Source organism: Spermophilus citellus (assembly GCF_964194105.1).
Source record: "Spermophilus citellus genome assembly, chromosome: 1".
Taxonomy (NCBI): Eukaryota; Metazoa; Chordata; class Mammalia; order Rodentia; family Sciuridae; genus Spermophilus; species Spermophilus citellus.
In genome coordinates, this window is record NC_138182.1 from 85,261,328 (window position 1) to 85,271,561 (window position 10,234).

The following is a 10,234-nucleotide window of genomic DNA, read 5'->3' on the forward strand; positions in this document are numbered from 1 at the left end:
GCTTTCCTATTTCTTTATGATTCAGCCTTTGTAGGCTGTGTCTCTAGGAATTTAACCTGTTTAAGTCATCAAATTTATTGATATGCAATTGTTCACAGTGTTCTCTTATAATCAATTTCTATTTTTGTAAATTTGATTGTGTGGTCCCTTTTTTCTGTTTCTGATTTTAATTATTGGATTCTTCTCTCAATTTTCTTAGTTTGTTTAGAAAAAGTTTTGCAATTCCATTGATCTTTTTAAAGAACCCAATCTTGATTTTATTGATTGTCTCTACTGTTTTTCTTGAAAAATCCAATCTTTCTTTAGAGTTATGAGAAGCCACACTATCTTCCCAAAGGTTATGTAACAACACAAATATGAAGAAATAGTTTTGTAACTCAAATTTACATGTAAGATGTAATATTCCACACATATACTCTAAGGATAGACCATGAAATGAGAGGCTAAGCCAGCAAGAATACTAACTATAATATGTAAATGAAGTTTTTCTCCAGAGGTATTTCAAATGATAATTCATACAGTACATAAAAAAACTTATCATATATTTATTGAGTAAATGCTTATCAAATATTTATATACAATTATATTTTCCCATCATTCTTGTCTAACATTTTTCCATATTTTAATTAGGTTTTTATATTTCTTATTTTATCTTTAAATGGACCCTAAGAAGAATCTAGGATATTTATTAGTGTTAGCATTGTGCCCAATAAAACATCAACATACATATTTGTTATGTTCAAATATTTGTGCTTATAAGTTTATCCAACAAATAGTTAGTTTGACGTTCATTATTTGCTCTCTCTAGAATATATAATTTCAAGCAATATTTATAGATTCTAGCCTATAAATATTGCTTGAAATTACATGAAGTCATTATTAGATCTTTTAAGTCAATAGGGCAATTCCAAAGAGCAGGGAGCAATTACAGTGCTTAAAATCCAAAGTTTCCTTTTAGATTAAAAACTTCCAGAAGTTTCAATCTTTGGTATGACTAGATATGATTGGAGGAGTTTTCTTAGTGACATACAAATAAATTAATAGTACCAGGTCATTACACACACACACACAAACACAAAATAAATGTCATTCAGCAGTTCAGCTAGTAGGTATGATGTTCATAAGCATCTAGGACAAACTCATCAATTTGACTTCTTTATTCTTGGAGACTTAGAGATCATCCCTCCATATTAGAAACAAATATAGTGATGACCATATTCTTACTTCTTCTGAAATCAGTGGTTTGATTGTGTCCTCCAGTGTTCATATATTAGAAACTGAATCCCCAATGCAACACTGTCAAAATATGGGACCTTTAAGTGGTGATCAGATCCTTATTGTGAATGTACCATGTTCATTTACAGGAGCGTTTTGGTTCATGGGAGAGTCACTTTCTGATGAAAAGATGAGTTCAGTTCCCCAGCCACCTTCTCATCCGTGTGGCCTTCTATTTGATGTTATAGAATGATGCAACAAGAAGACCCTCATCAAATTTTGAGCAGATGCCAGTGTCATGCCCTTGTATTTCCCAGCTTCCAGAACTATGAGCCAAATACATATCTTTTCCTTATAAATTCCCCAGTCTATGGTCTTCTGCCATAGCAACACCAAATGAACTAAGAGATCATCATTCATAATATTCCATAGCTAACTCACATTCAATTGTTCCAGAACCTTAACAATTTTTCCAGAAACAATGCCTTACCTAAAAACAGTGACAAAAATGGTAGCAATTTTACACACTGTAACAGCGTGAAAAAGAACATATTTGTGTAATGCATGCAGATAATTTGACTAACTCTAGCAAATTCAATAGTTTGCACAACTTTTTCTGAAATTACCTCTATAATGGAGATAATTTTATAGTTTTGTAAATATATACATATATATTTAAGTTCTGGAGAATCTCATTGTCCTTTGAAGTGAAGTATTTCAGTATTTAGGTGAAGAACAGTTATTGGGTCTTATATCACTGAAGTCATTTATTGACTTTAACTGTCAAATTGGATTTTTGCTTGAGTTGGCAGCAGGGAAATTGAGTTGCACACCAGGCCTTGTGAAAAGAGGAATTTTAAAATTATTTTACATATAAAGAACCTATGCCTAGAGGAATCAGGTCATAGAAACTCATAGAGTTTCTTCAAATATACAAAGAAGTTACATCTTTCTTCTTCTAAATATATTTACACCATAAAGTTGCTGCCCAAGGCTAAGAAGCAATAAAATTTGGGTAAGGCAAAGTTCATAGCCTCATTACTTTCAGTACATAGCAGGATGGAAAGGAGGAGACAGTCAAGCATCAGACATCACCTCTACAACCCCCAATATCCAACTCTGTGGAAAGATGGCAATTTTATAGGAAATGCCTAAAACATCAGTTAATGGCCTGTTTCCCTGGCAAAGAGAGAGTCTAAATGCCACCAGGAGAAGCCCCCCACCACACCTCCTGTTCTTTCCAACCTGATGTGGAGAGATGGCTCAGAGGTTGCAGCAAGGGTAAACAGATGAGTAACAACCCTAGACAGTGCCTGTTGTCCTCATCAATTTGTGTGCTACATTCAGGAGACTCAGAATTCTGCAGTACCTTCATGGGGAAGATAGTATTGCATGGATTCAAAGAAAAGGAGCCAATTTTCACATTGCCATAAAGAACAAAACCCAGCTACATGACACATACAGGATACAACCTAAAATAATGTGACTTATGAATCTTAAGAATTAAGGTCTAGATAAAGGTACAGCACAAACATGGAAATGACATAAAAACAAAAGTAATATCAATATATCCAAGTAGAATTCAAGCCTAAAGTACCCAATGTAAAAAGAAAGGCACATTTTAATGCTAAAAGCCATATTTCAAATGCCAATATAATGCTTAGAAATATTTATAAACCATGATGCAAAAAGACAGGAGATTCAAAGTGACATGAAAACACTGTAATAGTAGACATTCAAGTACAGATCAAATGGACAAAAGGAAATAAGTAAGGATGCAGGTTACTTAAACAACATAATCAAGGGAGTAGAATCACAGTCATGTGTCACTTAACGATGGGGATCCAGTCTGAGAAATCATCAGAGATGAATTCACACTTGTGCAAGCATCATAGAATATTCTTATACAAACTAAACTAGTTATAATGTCTGGACAACATAACTTATGGGAAAACAGCTGTATGGGATACATAATTGATGGGGAAGCATACAGAAAGTAATGGTCATGTATAAAACACATATCCATTGGTTTTTGACTATAGTGACAATGTGGTGCCTAAGAGGGCCATGGGAAAGGCAGTTTCACAAAATAGCCTATAGATAGTAGAGCTGCCCAAAGAAAAAACCTACTGTGGGAATCACATTGAGAGCATAGAATGTGAATACTGTAAAGGTATATTATCAATGTTCATAAGGTAAAAACAATGGAATTTGGGATAAAGATAAATAAGGGAATCATATAAAATAGATGGCTATCTTCATGAGATAGAGCCAATACAATAAATTTGAAACTTTTAATTTAATAAAAAAAAGCAAGTCCACTATGGAAATCAGTATGGAGGTTCCTCAAAAGACTAGGAATGGAACCATCATATGATCCAGCTATACCACTCCTCCATATTTATCCTAAATAATTAAAGTCATCATACTATAGCAATACATGCATACCCATGTCTGAAGCAGTACAATAGCTAAACTATGGAACCAGCCTAGATATCCATAAATGAATGAATGGATGGATAAAGAAATTGTGGCTTATATAAACAATGGAGTTTTATTTTATCACAAAGAAAAGTGAAATTATATCATCTACAGGAAAATGGATGGAACTTGAGAACACTATGTTAAGCGAAATAAGCCAAGCTCAGAAAGTCAGGGGTCGCATGAGTTCTTTCACATGTGGAAGAGAAGAAAAAGGGAAAAAAAGTTGTGAGGTGATTCTCATGAAAACAAAAGGAGAATCAATAGAATAGAGGAAAGGGACCAGATGGAGGGAGGAAGGATGGAAAAGGGGAAATCCTTGGGAATGACATTGGCCAAATTATATTGTTATATCATGTACATGCACGAATATATAACAACAAATCCCACCATTATGCACAACTAAAATGCACTAATAAAAATGAAATAAAATAAACAATAGGGCCCTGAAAGAGGAATGGTAAATCCAACCCTTATCATTTTCCACAAATGTTTTCTTACTTTGTAAGATACTGTATAAGAACTAAAATTTCCTAATAAAATATTTTTTTTCTGAATCTCAACATGTCCCATGTTTTCACTTTGCTTTCCTTTTTTTGGTTTTGAGTAAAAATGAATTTAAGACTTTTTCAAATAAAGTGAGCTGTATCATATTTTTCAAAATTAACTCTATCACTTGTAAGAGAAAAATATTAAATCTATTCTAAAATATGCACATGATGGTTATTTGGGAATTGATAAGGTTTTAAATGTTTTAACTTTATTTTTCTATATTCTTTAATCTTTTATAAAAAGCAAGAGTCATTCTGGCAAAATTAAAAGGATATATTGTAATTGAGAGGAATTTTTAAGTTAATAATATTAGTTACAATTAAGATACAATTTAATTGGACATCAACAAAATTAAACCTTTGTTCTGTAATAAACCTTGTAAAGAAGATGAAAGGATATATAACAAGAGAAGGAGAAGAAAAATTATAGACTGTATTTCTGACAAAGTACTCATATCTGGACTACAGACATATGTCACTTAAAGGAAAATGTGTTCTAAGAAATGTGTCATTAGATAATTTCATTGTTGTGCAAACCCCATAGAGTGCATTTACATAAATTAAGAAGGCTATTATGTCATTGATGTTACAATCTTTTGGGACCACCATCCTATGTGTGGTCCCTCATTGACCAAACATTATTATGAGTACATGACTGCATAAAAAAAAATCTTTCAAAACTCAGCAATAAAAAAGTACTAATTTAAAAATCAATGGAAGAAGTGACCCGGGCGAGCGGACCGCGTTCTGGAGGGCAAATGCCCGCTGCGTGCCAACATCTGCACGTCCCAGGCTTCTCTCCGGGTGGGCGGAGAGAAGGCGGCACCTTGGGAGACATTCTGGCTGCGAGGGGCGGGACCGTGGCTCACCTCCGAATCCCTGAGGCTCACCTCAGCAAGACCATTTGGAGCCACCAAGCTGGAGCTGGAACTACAGTTCCGTGGTACCGGGGCCGCGGCTGCCGGGCAGCGGCTCCTACAGGCCGACGTCTGGGCGAATGAACCGGAGACGGTGGCGGTCTCCCGGCCCGGCAGCCGGACCTGGGCCGTGCTGCGCTGGTTCACCACCGCGATCCTGTGTGCGGCCTTCCTGGGGCTGGGAATGAGTATTGCTATACTGGGACCCACATTTCAAGATTTGGCAAGGAATGTAAACAGAAACATCAGCAGTCTTTCTCTCATTTTTGTGGGCCGTGCCTCTGGATATTTGTGTGGCTCTATGATTGGTGGAGTTCTTTTTGATTGTATGAATCATTTTTTACTTTTGGGGGTTTCACTGTTGGCTACCACAGTTGGTCTTTTTGTTATTCCTTTTTGCAAGGCAGCAGTGTTACTGATTTTCATGATATCTGTCATTGGCGTTTCAATGGGCATTCTGGATACAGGTGGTAACGTCCTCATCTTGGCTATTTGGGGGAATGAAGGAGCCCCACACATGCAGGCCTTACACTTCAGTTTTGCCTTGGGTGCCTTTCTGGCTCCAATTCTGGCTAAATTGGCACTGGGTACCTCAGTGTCTGCTGAAAACCACACAGAGCCTGCCTTTCAGCCTCCAGCCACCAATGGGTCATCTGAAGCTGACTCAGCCCTTCTGTTTGGATTGCCTGATGACATGAATCTACTCTGGGCTTATGCTTTTATCGGCACTTACATTTTCATAGTGTCTCTCTTTCTGTTTGCTCTGTTTTTCAAGAAAAGCTCAGGGCAGGAAAAAGCAAAAGCATCTGCTCAGGCATATCGAAGAGCTGAATATCATAAGACCCTTCTCTGCCTCCTTTTCGTGTTCTTCTTTTTTTATGTTGGAGCAGAGGTAACATATGGCTCTTATGTTTTCTCCTTTGCCACCACCCATGTTGGTATGGAAGAACGCGAAGCAGCTGGGTTGAACTCCATCTTCTGGGGGACCTTTGCAGCCTGCAGGGGCCTGGCGATCTTCTTTGCTGCATGTCTACAGCCGGGCACCATGATTGTGTTGAGCAACATCGGCAGCCTGGCTTCATCTTTATTTCTGGTGTTATTTGACAAGAGTCCACTCTGTCTCTGGATTGCCACTTCGGTGTATGGGGCCTCAATGGCAGCCACATTTCCCAGTGGTGTTTCCTGGATTGAGCAGTACATGACCATAAGTGGGAAATCAGCAGCCTTTTTTTAGTTGGTGCAGCACTGGGAGAAATGGCTATTCCTGCAGTAATTGGAATTGTTCAGGGACAATACCCAGATTTGCCCATAGTTCTGTACACCTGTTTGGGATCAGCAATATTCACTGCTGTTATATTTCCTGTGATGTATAAATTAGCCACCTTGCCTCTGGATTGCCAGCGAAAAGCTAACAGAAAGAGTGAGGACCAAAAGTCTTTGCTTTCCAACTCTGAACTAAATGACTATGAGGAGGAGAATGAAGGGGAGGACGCAGAAAAATGGAATGAAATGGATTTTGAAGTAGTAGAAATGAATGATACAATGGGACCTATTGTCATAGAATGTTCTGGAAATATTTTGATGGAGCCCACAGCTGATGTCTCCACCCAGTTCCTATCAAGTACATTAATATTTAAATCTTCCCCAGTTAATATTGGTGATTCCCCTGTGAAACACCTTGCCAGAAGTGTGGAAAAAAGGGACTAACATTTAGAGAAGATGAATTATTTACTGACTGCCGTGAATAAATGCCACTTTTAAAGAGGGCAGAGCAGCATTACCAGATTTCAGCATGCTTTGGGGATCAAAGTTTCAAAGCCCACTTATAGCAAATGCTGAAGATTTGAAATGTTCTAATTCCCAGTGTTTCCCACAAAGTATCAATTGTGTGGTTCAGTAGGACCTTGTTTTGAGACTATTGTGTATCATAGGCTGATTAGGTAATATTTTCTTGTGTCTACCTTTCAGAGCACACAAACCCCCTTTTTTTTTTCCTTCTTGAGAAGTTGGGTAGTGTTCGACTAGAACAAAATTCGTTATGTGTGGGATGGATATTCCATTCAAGTATCAGGCATGTTCTGCCAAAGATGTTGGGCAGAGAAATTTCATGATTATCTCTGGAAACAAATAGTTGTTTTATTAATTGCTTTACCTTATCTTTATTGTTGGACCAAAGATTGTTAAAGACTCATTTGATATTTGATTTCTACGCAGAGAACACAAAGCCAGGCTCAAGAGACCTGGGTTCAAGACAGGAGTCTGGCTTAGGATCTCAGTATAGGTCTTGTTTATGTTATCACTTGATCTGTGACTCCAGAAATGGAAGTGAGATGAGATCCAAATTGAGAAACTCCTAGGTTTTAAAGTTTGTGTAGGATGACAGCTAGCACATTCTTCATTTCAAATGAGAATTGAAACAAAAATGGTAAATGGCTTTAAGTATGAGCTATTGTGTATGAATTCATTCCAATTTCATAACTCTATATTAAATATGTTCTTTGGAAAATATTCTAAAGAGCACTTTTTTTTTTTTTTGGTACTGAAATTGAACCCAGTAGTGCTTTACCACTGAGCTATACCAGCAAACCGCACCCCTCCCCATCTTTTTAAAAATTTTGTGATAGAGTCCAAGTTGCTGAGGCTGGCTTAGAACTTGGTGATCTCCTGCATCAGCTTCTCCATTGACTGGGGTTATAAGTGTGCACCATCGCACCAGGCAGGGATACATTTTTAATGCTGCATCTCATTGATCTTAAGATATAACTTTTCCCCATAATTTAATGTCTTTTAAACTGCATATACTTATAATCAATGATCTTTTAATATTATGAGAAATCTTGTTTGACTTTTTTTACTACATGCATATATAAAATAACATCATATTTTACGATCAGTGTCTTAGGTTCAGTGATATGTAGTAAATATAATTATGGAAATTATATTTGCAGATATTTTTTAAAGAAAACTTATTTTTATATGCTAATTTAATCTCTAGTGATGTGTAAATAGGATTTGGAGATACTATATTCTGATATTAGAAGCTGTTTGAATTATTACATTAGTAGTAGAGGCATAGATGGGTCTTTTTTGAGGCCCCTGACCTACCTCAATAACAGAGGCTGGGTCTAGGTCTTCCTGTTTCAAGGCTTTGACCCTCACTGGATTTGGGTGATAATCCCAGTATAAGTACTGTGAACCAGACTAGAAGTTCAGTTTACAAGGAGGCACAGCCTTTTCCAGGGTTTGGAATTCTTGTGTCACCCACCCATCCTCTTCCTTGAGTTTGAAATACCTGGGAAACCAAAGTGAAGATGAGAAGATGGAGGGCTGGAGATGTAGCTCAGTGTTAGAGCGCTTGCCTAGCAGGCTAAAGGCCTTTGTTCAATCCCCTATACTGGGATTGGGGGGTGTCAGACAGCAGGTGGCTTAGTGGTCCAGGCATCAAGGATGAGGAAGGGAATTTATGAGTATGGCCAAACTGGTGTGTCTATCCTTCAATAAATGATAAGAATCAATAAGAGTTTTTGTATACTTTTCCCTAAGTTTTATGCTGAGTGACCTCAAATTTCTACCAGAATGCTTTCTCTTATCTAATGTCTATAAATTTGTTTTTGAGAAACAAAAAAAAAAATAATAATAATAATAAAAAAAAATAAAAAAAATAAAAATAAAAATCAATGGAAGAAATAAATAAACATGTCACTGAAGATGATTGCAAATAAGCCCATGAAGAAATGCTCAACAACATTATCTATCAGGGAATGCAAGAACCTAAAATAATGCATCACTACATACCTATTAGAACTAATAAAAATTTTAAAAAATAGTTAAAATGAATAGTCAATATTGATGAGGAAACAGAGAAAGTAGATCACTCATCCCTTGTTGGTAGGAATGTTAAATGGTGTAGATACTCAGAAAAAGTTTGACAGTTTCTCATCAAACCAAGCATTAAGTTATTCTGAGACCCAGCTATTACACTTTGGGCATTTATCATAGATAAATGAAGAAACCATAAGTATTTATAGCTCTTTTTCCATAATAACCCAAAGCTAGAAATAACCCAAAGGTCCTACAATAAATGGTAAAACAAGCCATGGAATCCACACTTTGGAATACTACTCAACAATAAAATGAATGAACGATTGGAACACATGAAAACACAGATGAATCTCAAGGACATTATGCTATTAAAAAGAGCCAGTCTCAAAAGTTTATGTAATTGATAGTCCTATTTATGTAACAACCTCAAAGTAAGGTTACATAAATGAAGAACAAACTAGTGGTTACCAGAATATGAGGAAGGAGTGGAGGGGACTACATAGGGTGGACAAAGAAACTTGTGATAAGAGTTCTGTGTCTTAACTGTGGTGCTGGTTGCACAAGTATACATACTCACATAAAACTTTACACATGCAAATGAGCATATTCAAAACTATTAAAATCTGATAAGCTCTGTGGGTTGTGCCAATATACATTTCCTCATTTTAATATTATACTGTAATTATAAAAGATGTTATCATTGGGGAAACCAGATAAAAGTTACACAGACATCCAGGTACATTTGGGGTTGTTTTACTTGTTTTGTTTTTTGCAGATTTCTGTCAACTTGTAACTATTTCAAAATCAATTGTTTAAAAATACACAATACAAGACAAAATAAATGAATGAAGCAGTATATATTAAATATATGTAAAATGCAATAGATGATAAAGTCAGTATAATCTTAAGCATTTCTACAGAAAACAGAATCATTAAAAATTGTGTAAAGCAAAATTTGTTAGAAACTCCAGAAGAAATGAAAAGAACCACCATCATTAAGGACGTTTTTGAGTTTATCTAACAGACAATGACCAACCAAGTGTTAACAAATTGTCTGACTTGAAAGCATTTGCATCAAGTAACTAATAAGCTTAAATTAGCAGAATAACAATTTCCACATTGACATTCTTTTGAGTGGTATTATAAGAAATGTAAATAGTTTTATAATCAGGGTGAATAGGGAAAATTCAATATATTCCTTAATTGTCCTGCAGATTCTGAATACTCTGTTTAAAATTGTTTATCAAG

At 36.1% G+C, this 10,234-nt stretch overlaps 1 pseudogene across 1 annotated transcript; it reads left to right on the forward strand.

The window, feature by feature from the left end:
- Window positions 1-4,983: 4,983 nt before the first annotated feature.
- LOC308642750 (sodium-dependent glucose transporter 1B-like) lies at window positions 4,984-7,416 on the forward strand (annotated as a pseudogene). Its single transcript has one exon. The product of its transcript is annotated as a sodium-dependent glucose transporter 1B-like (transcript).
- The last annotated feature ends 2,818 nt before the right edge of the window (window positions 7,417-10,234 follow it).